At 34.6% G+C, this 12,983-nt stretch overlaps 1 protein-coding gene across 3 annotated transcripts in view; it reads right to left on the bottom strand.

Moving 5' to 3' along the window:
- CTNNA2 (catenin alpha 2) overlaps positions 1-12,983 on the bottom strand; it is a 1,129,701-nt gene that overhangs the window by 958,330 nt on the left and 158,388 nt on the right. The window lies entirely within an intron of this gene.

Here is a 12,983-nt window from a genome sequence, read left to right as displayed (position 1 = left end):
CAGATGGTCATGTATCCAAACTGGGGGTGGGGGAGGGAAACCTGGACTGCTAGCTCTCCCGTCCTTAGAGTCATCTCCTAAAGATCCCTGCTTCTGCGGCATACAGTGTGGGATTAGTAAATCTTTCCATATATCCCTAGCATTTAAAAACAATTTTTTTAACGTTTTTTATTTTTGAGAGACAGAGAGAGACAGCGTGAGCAGGGGAGGGTCAGAGAGAGAGGGAGATACAGAATCTGAAGCAGGCTCCAGGCTCTGAGCTGTTAGCACAGAGCCTGATGTGGGGCTCAAACCCACAAACCATGAGATCATGACCAAAGTCAGATGCCTAACTGACTGAGTCACGCAGGCGCCCCTCCCTGGCATTTTTTAAACTGCTGCTTATAAATACTGTATTTCAGCAGTATTATTTATTGAACTGTCTCTTTAAGGGCATGCACTCAGTTTTCTAATGTCTTCTGGCTCTCCCAGAGTTGAGACCTTGATTTTTATTTACATGATTATTTTATTTTGAGAAAGAGAGAGAGAGAGAGAGAATGAGCATGAGTGAGAGAGGAGCAGAGAGAATCCCCAGCAGGCTCTCTGCACTCAGTGCAAAGCATGACTCTGGGTTTGGTCTGATGCCCTAGAAATCATGACCTGAGCTGAAATCAAGAGTTGGACACCTAACTAACTGAGCTACCCAGATGCCCTCAAGCCCATAATTTTTCATTTTTTTAAATTTTTTCATGTTTTTTATTTATTTTTGAGAGATAGAGAGAGACAGCATGAGTAGGAGAGGTTCAGAGAGAGAGGGAGATACAGAATCTGAAGCAGGCTCCAGGCCCTGAGCTAGCTGGCAGCACAGAGCTGGATGTGGGGCTCGAACCAACAAACCATGAGATCATGACCTGAGCCAAAGCCGGACACTTAACCGACTGAGCTACCCAGGCACCCCCATAATTTTTAAAGTTCCAGATATTAAGGCCTATTGAATGTAAAATCTTGTGATGTTAAGCCCTCTGGTTTTCAAAGACAAATATTATGAAGATTTGTTTTCCCAGTGTGGGTCCCCCATGGCTGGGGTGCTCAGTGTGGTGCCCCTCCTCTCCCTTCTTCGTGCTTGCAGTGGCCCTCCCTCTGATGCGCAGTCTCATGTGTCAATTTGTTCCTAATGGTCTCTCCTCTTCCTGCCCTTTTTGATGTGCCCGCCTCTCTATATTAGCTGTGCTAAATGTAGAACAGAAGTCCGTTCTGACAGTCTGTGGGACATTTTCTGGGTTATTTACACTGATGTGGGCATTACCTACATGTATCCATGGGATGAGGTGAGTTTAGGATCCTTCCATCTTCCATAGAAGTCCTCAACCACTCATCATAGCTTGCATTGTCGAGCAAAAGGAAGGAAAATTTCCTTTGCTTGGCCATAGCAAGCTTCTTAATTGTGCTGTCTTAAACAGGGAAATGATATCAAAATACATACTTTACAGTGATTCTGATTGCTATTTAGAGAATGTAGAGGAAGTGAGAAAAAGTGGGATTGATGGAACATTTAGGAAGTGAACCTGTTGGTCATGGTGTGAAAGAACTTGAGTTTAGAATGAAGGACTTCAGGAGACATGGAGAGAGGTGGGCAGATTGAAGGAAAGAGAAACCAAGGAGAATTCTTAGGTGTGAGAAGAGAGCTTAGTGAAAAGATATAGGCTGAAGATACAAATTTGAGTCTTGTCAGCATACTGATAATACTTAAGGCCATACATAGGATGGATAGAATCACCAGGAGGAATACACACACACACAAAATAAAAGAGGAGTCCTAAGTCTAAGCCCTAAAAAACACAAACAATAGAGAAGGCAGAGTTAAGAGAAATAAGATAAAGCAAAGACTGAGAAAGCACAGCCATAAAGTCAAGATCTCTGAATTACAGAAGGAATCAGAGTTATGTCAGAATGAAAGAGAAAATGCTGGTTAGATTTCTTATTACTCTTCCTGGCCAAGATTCTGCCTTCTTTAATGTGAAAACTAAGCATATCTTTCGGACTTTCAACAGGATGACAAGAAACAGAAAAACAGGTGTGTTGCCATTCCCCAATCCTTAATCTAAGATCTCTGACAAGTTTTAATTACTTTGACAGTTGAGGGCTTCCTGAGTCAATGCAATTCTGTCACTTTGTAGGCTTTCTCATGCTTGGTGGAATGGATATTTTGGAAGCTAGTTCAGGTAAGATTTCTAAATTGTCCAAAGTAGTTATGAGCAATTTTCCTAGCTAACCTCCCAGAATTTCTTGCTTAAACTTTTTGAATTAGCATGCATAAGATTTTTTTAACTATCCTGTTTCAAGCATATAAAAATCATTATTCTTTTCTGACATTAATTTTTAAATTTAGTTTTAAATACAATTTTTTCCCAGTTAAAATGGTTGCTATTCACTGAAATAGAAAATTCAAGAGGAAAAATATTTCAGGGCTTGAGTTTATTGCCAAACATAATAAAAGAAACAGATATTACCAAGTTTGAGAATTCACATGCATTTACCACTTAATAGGAAAAACAGGTTTTTAGTTTAACTTATTTATTTGAATGTTAAGGAATTTGTCTACATCATGTTTGCATTTCAGCAAACATCTGGTTTGAGCAAGACTTAGGTGAGACAAATAAGAAAAAGAACTAAGTCCTGACCGTAAGAATATATTTAGTTCTCTTTGGCTTTCTTCTTTTTCTCTGTCTTTTTTGTTTTTTTTGCTTGTTTCAAGTTTTTATCTACATTCTAGTTAGTTAAAATATAGTGTTACATTGACTCATCACTTACATGTAACACCCAGTGCTCATCACAAGTGCCCTCCATAATACCCAATGTCCATTTAGCCCCCCCCCCCCCGCACCTCCCCCTCCAGCAACCCTCAGTTTTTTCTCCAGAGTTAAGAGTCTGTTTTATGGTTTGCCTCTAAGTCTCTCTCTCTCTTTTTCTCTCCTCTGTTTGTTTTAATGTTGGGAATGCACCCCTTCCCCACCTTCAATTTATTCCATTACTCTCTTTCCTATTTTACTCTATCAATTCTCTATAGTTGATATACTGGCAACCTGCCATTTCAGTATTTTTGGCCCATGTCTCCCTCAGGAGCAGAAGACTTACTCAGTCCATTTCACCTTTGGCCTTTTATTATGTGGTATAAGTCTCTCTCTTTTTATCTATAAAATGGAGAAAGTAATATTGACTTTACCAAGTTGATCCACGGAGTAATGAAAACTCCTAGAAATGTCTAGGGTAGTATCAGACACACAGTAACTACTCAAGAAACATTAGGACTCCCCCTCCCCCCGCCTTTTCTCCTTAGAGGTTCTAGATTATCTGTGGTTAGTTCTACACTAATGGAGACAAGCTCCAACTAAAACCAGGGTAATAAAAACTGTCCAAAGCAAAAAAAAAACTAATGAAAGTAATTCAGAAAATTTAATTCAGCAGCTTGGGCCACTATGAGCAGGCCTCAAAATGTTACATGTGAAAAAGAAACCAAGATTGGTTGAGCTTGATAAATTGTGAGGGAAAACCTTTCAAAGCCCCCTTTTCATGAAAAATAAGAAATTAATAAACTGAGGCAGTATGTACAGCACTCATTTCATAAGATCTTCTCTTTTAACCTCTACTAAATAAAATTCCTCTTATTAGCATTCACAAAATAATTACTATGTTAATGTCAGAAATTATTGAAAGTAAATATTTTGATAAAAGAGATGTTATGTCTACAAGTAATGTAGTTACTTGTATTCTAAAACCATATAATAGTATACTAAACTTTTATTGTCCTTGGCTAATGAGGAGGAAATAAAGGCAGATGTTGTGTATTTAATGTGAGTATATTTATGCTAAACAGAGGTGAAATGATGCCACAGTGTACTCAGTGGCTGTGATTTGCAGTAGTTGGTTCTAAAGGTAGAGGAAGAATCAACACATCACATGGCACATGGTAGTGAGTGTTGGCCAAACGCAAAAGACACAGAATCACCACAATCACATAATCACTCACATCATATGCAATGGCATGACATCATTCATCAAATCAATGTTAATTTCAATTTTTCTTTTTGTGCTTTTAGTACTTATTTTGTAATTTTCTTTATGAATAAACATATGTGCATACATAATTGAACAATTTATGACACTTTAAGTCCATTCTAGAGTTGGAAAAATCTTTGTTTTCATTTTTTCGTTTAAAAGGGCTCCATACATGACTCAAGTTCTAAAACACGGTCAACACAGCTGGCCATAAAACAAAAAGAGCATCATTCCCATCTGGTGGCAGATATCAAAATTTTGAACATAATCCCAAAACAGAAATTAATCTAATTCCACACAATGTACTAGTCAATTAAACTATTTCAGAAGTGGCAAACAGGATAACTACCGAGAAATCTACCATATCAATTCAATTCAAAGAATTATTTCCAATATAATAACTACTTTAGGTATGTGCATCTACTGTAAAAACAAAACAAAACAAAAATGCAGCAATTTAAAAAATATTAATATTAGCAGGTAAAAAAACAATATTTGTAAAACAACACAAATACTTTGTTTCAATTAAATGTTAATATATGTGACAAGTGAATTCCTAAATTCCTAAATTATAACCCCATTATATCTTTTCAAATACTACTTTTAATATGAACTAAAGAGGTTTTAAAATAAAAAGTTATGTTATTTTAGGTAGTTCATTCATCCACCAAAACTTCCATTAATGATCGACAAACTAAAATATTTTTTCACACAAGAAAATCAGCATCCAAAACTTAGAAAGGGATTGGTGTGGGGGCACCTGGTGACTCAGTTTGTTGAGCATCTGACTCTTGGTTTCAGCTCAGGTCATGATTTCATGGTTCCTGAGTTTGAGCCCTGCATCAGGCTCCAAGCTGGCAGTACAGAGCCTGCTTGGGATTCTCTCTCTCTCTCTCTCTCTCTCTCTCTGTCTCTGCTTCCCCACTCACCACCACTTGCTCTCGCTCTCAAAATAAATATATTTTTTAAGACAGGGATATGAAAATTTTAAAGTATATAAATATATTTTAAAAGAGTATAAAAATTAAACATATTTAATTTTAGCATTTCATTTACTCCTTATACAATTTAAACCCTTTGACAAAGATAAATAAACTATTTATCGTAACACTGTAGTGTCACGATGGAAACCACCCAACTATGTTAATCTTTAAATCTTATGACTAAGCCATGAATAAAGTTAGTTCTCAATAATAATACTCTTCAGAAAGATGGATACTTTGAGACTTCATTTTATCCTTTCATTCTTTTGGTAAATTAATACAGTGTATGGACTAGCATAAAAGGCACACACAAGCTTATCTCTAAGAATTTACTTCATTTCTGAGTGTTGGTTTATTTCTGGAATAATTTTCAGTTTTAAACCCTCTGAATTTAAATTTAAATCTCATGATTTCTTAATTTTAAATGTACCAAGGTCATTAACTATAGTTGTGAGTCACACAATGAGGATTCCTTTAGGAGGACTTAATATCAAAAGAAGCAGAAAATCAAGCATTTTTAAAAATTAAATGTTTATTTATTTAAATTTAAATTAAAATTTTAAATTAAATTGAAACATTTTTAAACAATATTTTTAGGTATATGAAGTCTAATTATTTCACTTCTGAAATGATTAATTTTTGAGCACAATTTTAAAAGATCTAACTATAGAAGTCACTAGAGCCTCACCTAATAGAGACCTAAAGACATTACTCAAAATAATATTGAAAATGATTAAAGAAAGCTCCTCTTCTTAGGAGGTTCCTTCCCCAATATGCAAATTTGGAACAACTCATTAAACAGCAATGGTATTTTTTTCAGATGATCATTGTTATTAAAGTTGCAGATTCATCTTTCTATAAGGAAATGAGGAACTAATTTCTAGCAAATCCCATTCTATTCTATTGTGATGGATTGAGTTTCAATAGCTTACTGAAGTTGAATCCCCAGTAATTTCAGATGTTCCTGCTTTAGTAATCCTTGATTAAATGTAGCACACAATTAATTTTTTTCTAAATTTGCATTATAATATTTTTCTAATGAAAATATCTAATGACCCCTTATTTTACATACAGCATCCATTTTTTTAATAACTGGAAAGCCATTATTAGCAGGTAGTGAAGAACACAGCATTTAGAGCAAACCTGTATCAGAATAACATCAGACACTTCATGAATCACTTTAAATACCATCTCATGTATCCTTTCAATAATTCTAAGAGCCAAACATTATTATTATCTATAATTTACAGTTGATGACATATTAAGTAACTTATTCAAGTTTATCATTATGAATGCTGTACTTATAATCAAGCTCCCTTGACTCCAAACCTCTACTTCAATGGCATAAAAATAATAACAAATGTTCACATTAAATAGGTATAAAATTAACATTATTTTGATATAGGGAAAATAATCATGTTTATAAATTTTTCAAATAAAAAGAATATTTTCCTGCTCTGATTTCTGGCTGTTTTGAAGTGATGAAAACTCTATTTTTGTATATTTATCTTCTATCTAGCCACTGAACCCCACTTTCATATTAATTTTAATTACAATCATGTCATAAAAAGAGGATTTATTCTGTCCCATTCCTATGTTTATATGGTACATTCTTTTATTTTGAAAGTTTGGTCCTATTCCTATTTAGAGTTTTATTAGAAATGTGTGCAAAATTCTATCAAATGTCTTTTTAGCATCTAATGGTATAATTTATTGAGCTACTAAAATATATTTATTTTCCTCATACTAGTCTATCATTTTTAATCTCCTACTTTGTTATATATATATGCTGATCTTTGAATATACTACTGGATGTTAAGTAGGTTTGGTTTTGGTTTTGGTTTTTTTGCATTTACCCTCAGAAATGATATAGAACCATCATTGTCCTTTTGTCAAAAAAAATCTTATTTTAAAGTATTTTGAATTTTTAATAATAAAATATGATTCTTCAAAAAGTGATTGAGCAGTTATTTACCTTTTTCTCTGGCTGAAACTGTAGTTTAAATAATATTATGATTATCAGGTTTTTAAGTGTCTAATAATATTTAGCTATGTATCCCTCTGTTCTGTGTTTTTCTTTCTTTTCCTTCCTTCCTTTCTTTCTCTTTTACTTTTTTTTTTTTTTAAGTGAGCATGCCTAGGCTCCTGAGAGAGACCAGGGGAGGGGAAGAGGGAGAGGGAGAGAGAAAATCTTAGGTACTGAACTCAGTGCAAAACTCAACACAAGGATATCTCTCATGAGATCATGACCTGAGAAAAAAACTCAAGCATTGGATGCTTAATGAATGGGCCACCCATGCTTCCCAATTCTGGTGCTTTTTGATAACAGATCTTCAAGCAGCTTTACAATATGTATATGGTTTATTCTAATTTTCCACTTTCTTTTGGATGTTTCTTGGTTATTTAATTTTTTCCTAGGAATGTATTCCCATGTAATAGTCTACTATACTTCTTTTAACATCTCCTTCTTGGCATTATTTATGCTTTCGCATCACAATCTGATATAGTCTTTCTTTACATACTTTCCATAATTTGTGCCTTCAGGGATTTTTATTGTCCATTTTAAAGAAGAATCGAACTTTGAATTTATTTAACCACTTTAATGTTTATATTCTATTTTAGTGATTCCGGTTTTCTTTGTTATTCTGTTTCTCCTGGTTTCTTTTTATGTTTTTTCTAATTTCTTAAAATGAACAATTAGCTTATTTTTATTTTTTTCTTTAATAAAAAAGGCATTGAAAGCTAAAATTTTGTACTAGGCACAGCTTTTATTGGGTGTGTATATTTTGTTAGAAAGACATCACCTTTTTCATTAACTCATACAGTTTGCATTTCCATTGGTTCTAAGAGTTATCTAAGAATGCTTCTTAATTTCTAATATATTTTTTAGTTTTCTAATAAAATTGCCTAATAAAGTGCTTAAGTTTCTTAATAAGACTTAGTATCACAGAATGTTGCCTATTAAAAATCTTTACTTTTTTTGAATTTATAAGATTTTAGGCATCCTTTTTGAGAATTAAACTTTCTAAGTTGAACCCTTTTTCATTTGAAATTTCATGATTTCCATAATGTAAAAATTCTCCAAAAGGAACCTTGCCATTTCAACATTAAGAGAAATATGCAGCCTTAGATACATTATGACTGAAATGAGATAGTTTGGTGGGCTATTTTAAATACTTACCAACAGTAAATTCCTAATACCATTTTTCTTTTATGACAGTGAATGAATTTTACTGAGAACCATTTAATTTCTGATATTTATTTCATTACTTATCTATCCTTAACAGAAAAACTATAGGATGTTATAGTCATACTATGTCACTGAATACCACTATGTACTCAGTTCATAAAAGTTGTGTGTGTGTGTGTGTGTGTGTGTGTGTGTGTGTGTGTGTGTGTGTGTGTGAGAGAGAGAGAGAGAGAGAGAGAGAGAGAGAGAGAGAGAGCGCGCATGTGTGCTTTGGTTAATTTTCTCTCTCAGTTCCACCTTAAAAAATATGCTAAGCACGGAGTTTATACCTAGTATTTTCTTATCTCTCTTTCTGATTCATATTACCTTTGAAGGTCAACAATGATGTCAGTCCTATCATTAAGGCTTTATTCTAGGGGAAGGAATGCTTAGTCTTAATAGCAAAGTCATAATGTTATAGGGAAATGATAGAGAAGTTAGTCTGAAAAGTTACATTTCAGATAGCAAAGACTTGTTACACTGTTAAATCACTGTTTGAAATTCAACAAGAGTTTTAAGCTCCCTCCTATATTAAATTAACAAATATAAATTAAAATTTAATAAATACAAATAATAAACCTATTAATAAATAATTTAACATATTAACATAATATATAAAATATGATGTAATAATAAATATTTTTAATGCATTGCCTTTATCTGAAAGGATTTAAGTAACTGGACTGAAAGATAAGGAAAAGAATAATCTTTCATGGTAATCTTAGATATGCTGGACTTTAGATAAGACAAGTACAAGAGCAAAATATAAATGCAAGGACATTTTAAGGCATAAAAGACAGTTTATGTGCAATATTTTGTTTCCTCATGCCAGATTCATTTATATGTTTTTCCTTGGTTTATACAGTATTGGTTTATGGCTAAGAAGCCTGAATATACAGCCATCAAAAAATAGAAAAATGGAAACTACATTGAATCAACATTTACTTTATACTAGTCATTATGTTTTAATTATTGTGTTTCATTTAATCATATGATAAGGATTAAATATACTGATAGATAATCTGAGGGTAAAATTCTGAGACTAGGAAAAGGCAATCTGTTTTTTTCTTTAGGTTTATTTATTTATTTGGAAGAAGGAGACAGAGAGAGTCTAGTGGAGGAGGGGAAGAGAAGAGGGAGAGAGAGAGTCCCAAGCTGACAGCACTGAGCCACGCCAAGGGCTTGAACTCAGGAACCATGAGATCATGAGACCTAAGCTGAAACCAAGAGTCAGACACTTAACCTAACTGAATGAGCCACGCAGGTGCCCCAAGGTCTGCTTGAAAGTAGGCTGAAGGAACTACATTTCAGACCAGATTGTTCTGACTCCAAAACATCTCGGTAGCCAGTCTTTCTCAAGTTATCTGTGGTGAAAAGCTGTATGTCTCTTATTCCAATACCTCATAAAGTAAAGCACTGTATAATACAACAAAATGAGTGATTCAAAATTTAAAAAGATAAAAAAATACACGTCTAAATTTACTTATTAGATTAACACCCATAAAATTATTCTGCAAAAATGGTTATAAAATTTTTAAAACATTTACTCTCAATTTCTTTATTTATTGCAGAGCAATAACAAATCATGCATAGGCCTTAGTCTATGCACCAAAATCTGCATAGCCAACATATTCCCAAATCTAAGAGCCTATCAGCATTAAGTGTTTCTTGAAGAAATTTTCATAGAACTAACAAGAATCAGGACGAAGTGGAAAATGTGCATAAATGTAATAAAATGTTTCAACAATTACATACAAAGATGTCCACTTCCTAAACCCAAGAACCCGTGAATGTGTTATCTTAAATAACAAAAGGGACTCAGTGGGTGTGATTAATTTAAAGATCTCAAGACGGAGAGATTATCTTAGAATATCTGTGTGGTCCCAATGTCATCACAAGGGTCCTCATTAAGGAGAAACAGGAGAGTTACAGTCTGAGGAGGAGGAGGAGATAGAAGCTGAAGTCAGAGAGAGACAGATTTGAAGAAGGCACAATGCTGCTGGCTTTGAAGGAGGAGGAAAGCACCAGGACCAGGGAAGGCAGGTGCCCACCTGATGCTCAACAAGGAAAGGCCTGTCCTCCTTAAGGAATGCAGCCCTACCAATACCTTGACTTTAGGAGTTCTGGCCTTTAGAAGTAGAGAATAATAAATGTGTGTTGTTTTAAACTCCCAAGGTTGTGGTATTTTGTTATAATGGCAATTGGAAACATACTGATTTTGGTCTGTTATAACAAATACCTAAAAAATGTGGAAGTGGCTTTTGAATTGATAATAGGCAGAGGCTAGAAAAAAATTAAAGAATTTTAATAGAAAAATCTAAGATTCCCTTGAACAGACTGTTGGTAAAACTAGGACTATAAAGGCCCTGCTCACAAGAACTCAGAAGGAATTGAGGATTGAGGTCCATGGTAGAGAAAGCCTCTCTTATTGGACAAGATAGCTAAATCTTTAATAAGCAGACTGTAGAAATACAGGTGCTAAAGGAGACGCTAGTAAGGGTTCAGGAAAAAAATAAAGAACCTGGTACTAGGAAATGGAAGAAAGAGTGACAGAAAACTTGGATGAATTGTGTCCTGCACTTATGTGGAAATCCAAATTTTATGTGATGAAGTTGGATATTTAGCTGAAGAGTTTTCCAAGGAGTGACCTGGTTTTTTCTCCTTGCCTAAAGTAAAATGTGAGAAGAAAGAAAGAAATTGAGAGAATAACAGTTAAGCTCAAAGAAATCAGGACTTGATGATTTGAAAAATTCTCAGCCTATGTAGATTGCAAAAGGCACTAAAATTAGAAAACTCACTCTGAGGAAAGCATGCTCTGGAGAGAAAGCCAGTTCTATGTCTGGATAACCTTTGGCTTGTGCCTCGCAAGGACTGAAAGCTCAGAGTGTTCAGTCATACGGAGTGCTCTTTGAAGAGCTCGGGCATGTGATTCCTAGATCCCTGTAGCCATTTCAACAGAGGCCAAAAACAGAGACGGGATTATCTGGGAATGTTCTGTGAAGTAGCCTTTTTCTAATAGAGTGAACCTCAGCGACATCCAGGGGAGAACCACAAGTTTCTTAAGAATGTTCTATCAGTAGAAACACTGCCAGTTTGGACTGAGAGTGACAAAAAGAATAAAATTCAAAAGGACTGTTGGACTCCCAAATGTTATAAACAGGAAATGTGCTGATAAAATATTCAGCTGAGAATATGTGCTATGATTCATGGCAAAGGAATAATGATTCTTAGAGTGTAGAACCAGGCACATGGGGCAAAGCCTCAAGGCACAGAGGATTATTCCCAAGTTTTCAAAACTAAGGGAATTTGCCCAGCTAGATTTCTAAATTGGTTGAGATTGATAACCATTTTTTTTCTCTTTCACTTTCTCCCTTTTGAAATGGGATTATCTGTAACTATTTTTTTATGTCTGTGCCACCAATGCATTTGGGGAACATATATTTTGTTTTCTAGTTTTACAGGTAACAGACAGAGAGGAATTTTGTTCAAGAATGGATTTTAACCAGAACCTTACTCAAACCTACTTTAGATGATTTAGATGATGAGATTTGGAAATTTTAAGCTGATGAAATTTTGGAGTTAAAATTTTTCTATAACAGGTTGAGATGTTGGGGAATCTGGGGACTTGGTATTTTCCATGGGAGAAAGATGTGAATTTTTGGTAGGGGGGTGGGCAGAGGGAAGGCTATTGAGCTGAATAATGATTCCCAAAGATGTTGGTATCCTACTCCCTGGAAACTGTGAATATGTTATCTTAAATGGCTGTGATTTGGCTAAGGATCTTGAGATGAGATTATTCTGGACTACTTGAGTGGGCCCAGTATAATCCCAAGGGTCCTTATAAGAGGGAGATATGAGGAGATGCAAGGACAGAAAGCAGAGGTCAGAGTCAGAGAAGGATATAAAGATGCTACATTGCTGGCTTTCAATATGAAGAAGACATCAAAGAAGGCAAGTGGACTTCAGAAGATGGAAAAGACAAAGACATGGACTTTCTGCCAGAGCCTCCAGAAGGAATGCAATTCCACCAACACCTTGACTTTAGGATTTCTGACCTCCAGAACCATTAGATAATATTGTGATGCTTTAAGGTAATAAGTTTGTGCTGCTTTAAGACACTAAGCTTGTGGTACTTATTTACAGTAGTTATACAAAACCAGTATGAAAGGCTTCCACTTAATTTGGTACACTTCCCTAAAAATATACTGTAAAAACTTTGAATTTTCACATTTCATGAATTTCTGAGTTTAACATAGCAAATAATATACTTCATAAGGTACTAAAAGATAACTTTTAAAACTTAAATCCTGAGGATTTGTTTTTGTTGTTGTTGACAGTCATCGTGTGGAGATGTGACTGTGACAACAGAAAAAATGGAACATTTCAACTTTCCAACATGATGAATTCTCCAATGTAAACTAAAGAAAAAGTAATATACTTTGTGCTTGAATAGTCAGGAGTTCTTCCCAACTGTGCACTAGCACCTGAAAGTAAACTAGGAATAGTCTATTTAGACTTTGAATTCAACACTACAAATGAGAACCCCCTTCTCCAAGGCCCCCTCTTTAATTATCTCATCAACCTAATTCCAAAAATCATACGATGAGTTTGTTAAAAGGCACTTCAAATGTTAATGTGCAATAAAACTGTCCACAGTTCTGGTAGTAACATATATTCAGTAATCGGCATTACGGTATGATTTATTTGCTCTTAGAGATTTCTAAGTCTTTTGAAGA

The sequence above is a fragment of the Suricata suricatta genome, chromosome 4 (genome assembly GCF_006229205.1).
Source record: "Suricata suricatta isolate VVHF042 chromosome 4, meerkat_22Aug2017_6uvM2_HiC, whole genome shotgun sequence".
Taxonomy (NCBI): Eukaryota; Metazoa; Chordata; class Mammalia; order Carnivora; family Herpestidae; genus Suricata; species Suricata suricatta.
Note: the sequence above shows the minus strand (reverse complement) of the source record. Positions and strands in the feature narration are given on the sequence as shown.